The sequence below is a fragment of the Myotis brandtii genome, unplaced genomic scaffold (genome assembly GCF_000412655.1).
Source record: "Myotis brandtii unplaced genomic scaffold, ASM41265v1 scaffold190, whole genome shotgun sequence".
NCBI lineage: Eukaryota > Metazoa > Chordata > Mammalia > Chiroptera > Vespertilionidae > Myotis > Myotis brandtii.
Window position 1 is genome coordinate 5,311,549 of NW_005357076.1, and position 3,345 is coordinate 5,314,893.

Below are 3,345 nucleotides of genomic sequence, written 5' to 3' on the forward strand. Positions count from 1 at the left end.
GTAAATGTTGTGTTACAATTGCTACACCAACCAGCTATTCCCCTATCTCTCTCTCCTCGGGGCTTCCTATTTCCTGAGACACAACAATATTGAAATCAAGCAATTAATAACCCTACAATGGCCTCTAAGTGTTCAAGTGACAGGAACAGTGGCACATCTCTCACTTTCAATAAAAAAACTAGGAATGATTACACTTAGTGAGGAAGACATGTCTAAAGCCAAAAGAGGCCTTTTGTGCCAAACAATCAAGTTGTGAATGCAAAGAAACAAATCCTTGAAGGAAATTAAAAGTGCTACTATAGTGACCACAGGAATAATATGAAGGCACAACAGCCTATTGCTGATATGGATAAAGTTTTAGTGGTCTAAATAAAAGATCAAACCAGCCACAACAGTCTCGTAAGCCAAAGCCTAATCCAGAGCAAGGCCTAACTCCCTTCAATTGTATGAAGGCTGAGAGAGGTGAGAAACTGCAGAAGAAAAGTATGAAGCTAACAGAGACTGACTCATATTGGAAGTAGAGGCCATCTAGGACTTTTATAGCTGGAGAGGGGAAGTCAATGCCTGGCTTCAAAGCTTCAAAGGACAAGCTGACTCTCTTGTTAGGGGCTAATGCAGTTGGCGATTTTAAATTGAAGCCAGTGCTCACTTACCATTATGAAAGTCCTAGAGCCCTTAAAATTATGCTAAGTCAAATCTGTCTGTGGTCAATAACAAAACAACAAAGCCTGGCTGATAGTACATCTATTTACAACATACTTTACTAACTATTTTAAGGCCACTGTTGAGATCTGCTTAAAAAAAGAGATTCCTTTCAAAATATTACTGCTCATTGACAATGCACCTGGTCACCCAAGTTCTGATGGAGATGTATGAGATTAATGTTGTTTTCATACCTTTAACACAACATCCATTCTGCGGCCCAAGGATCAAAGAGAGATTTCAACTTTCAAGTCTTACTATTTAAGAAATACATTCTGGAAGGCAGCAGCTCCCAAAGATAGTGATTCCTCTGATGTATCTGGACAAAGTAAACCTTCTGGGAAAGATTCACCATTCTAGATGCCATTAGGAACATTCATGATTCATGGGAAGAGATCAAAATAGTAACCTTAACAGGAATTTGGAAGAAGTTGATTCCAATCCTCATAAATGACTTTGAGGGTTAAGACTTCAATGAAAGAAGTAACTGCAAATGTGGTGGAAAAATCAAGAAAACTAGAATTAGAAGTAAAGCCTGAAGATGTGACTGAATTACTGCAATGTCATGATAAAACTTTAACTTGTGAAGAGTTGCTATGTACTGATGAGCAAAGAAAGTGGTTTCTTGAGATGGAATCTATTCCTTCTGAAGATGCTGTGAAGACTGTTAAAATGAAAACAAATAATTTAGAATTACATAAACTTAGTTGATAAGGCAGTAGCAGGATATGAAAGAACTGACTCCAATTTTGAAAGAAGTTCTACTGTGGGTAAATGCTATTAAACATCATCACATGCTACAGAGAAATCATTCATGAAAGAGTCAACTGATGCAGCAAGCCTCATTGTTTTCTTATTTTAAGATATTTCCACAACTACCCCAACCTTCAGCAACTACCACCCTGATTAGTCAAAAGCAACAAACATTGAGGCAAGACTCTCCACCAGCAAAAGAACATTATGACTCACTAAAGGCTCAGGTGATGGTTTACATTTTTTAGCAAAAAAAAAAACAACAACAACCAAAAACCTTTTTTTAATTTGGTATTTTTTCCTTTGTTACTTTTTTTAGAGAGAGGAAGATGGTGGGTAAGGGAGGGAGGGAAGGGAGGAGAGAGAGAGAGAGAGAGAGAGAGAGAGAGAGAGAGAGAAACATCGATGTGAGAGAGAAACATCAACTGGTTGCCTCCCACACTAGCCCTGACCAGGGATCAAACCCACCACCTTTTGTTGTACAGGTCGACACTCCAACCAACTGAACCACACAGGCCAGGGCACAAAAGAACATTTTTAATTAAGGTATGTATATTGTGTTTTAGACATAATGCTATTGCACACTTAGTAGACTACAATAGTGTAAACATAATGTTCATATGCACTGGAAACCAAAAAATTATTGTCTTTAAATTTTTTTTATTATTTTATTGATTTTTAGATAGAGGAAGGGAAAGGGATAGAGAGATAGAAACATCAATGAGAGAGAAACATTGATTGGCTGCCTCCTGCACGCCCCCCTCTAGGGATCAAGCCCACAAACTGGCTTATGTCCTGACTGGGATTCAAGCCGTGATTCCTCCTGGTTCATAGGCCGATGCTCAAACACTGAGCCATACCAGCCAGGCAATTCATGACTTTATTGCGATATTCACTTTATGGCAGTGGTGTGGAATGAAATCCACAATATCTCTGAGGTATGCCTATAACTATCTCAAAATTAACATTTTAATTTTTAAAAAATAATTAATTTTTAAAATGCTGAACAAAAGTGTCTGCCTACTGCAACCATTTCCCCACTGTTCACTGTTACCATAGTCACTACAACTAGAACATCATACCATTAGACACATGCATTCTTTCTATTAAAATTCTTTGGATGTTTAGTTATAAGTCTATTTATAACATGATATTGTACACAGAATGCCCTAAAGACTCCACCAAAAAACTACTAGATTTAATAAAGGAATTTAGCGATGTAGCAGGATACAAAATCAACACCCAGAAATCGATGGCTTTTTTATACACCAATAATGATTTCTCAGAAAGAGGAACAAAACAAACAATCCCATTTACCATAGCAACAAAAAATGTTAAGATACCTAGTAATAAACTTAACCAAGGAAGTAAAAGACTTGTATTTAAAAAAAAACTACATGATATTGAAAAAAGAGATAGAGGAAGATATAAACAAGTGGAAGAATATACTGCATTCATGGATTGGTAGAATTAACATCATTAAAATGTCCATACTACCCAAAGCAATCTATAGATTCAATGCAATCCCTATTAAAATACCAATGGCATATTTCACAGATCTAGGACAAATACTCCAAAAATTTATATGGAACCAAAAAAGATCCCAAATAGCTGCAGCAATCATGAGAAGGAAGAACCAAGTTGGAGAGATCACAATACCAGATAGCAAGTTATACTACAAAACCACTGTAATCAAAACAGCCTGGTATTGGCATAAGAACAGGCATATAGATCAATCAACAGAACAGAGACCCCAGAAATTGACCCAAGCCATTATGCTCAATTAATATTTGATAAAGGAAGCAAGAGCAAACAACAGAATCAAGAGAGTCTCTTCAATAAATGGTGTTGGGAGAATTGGACAGATACATGCAAAAAAAAAAAAAAAAA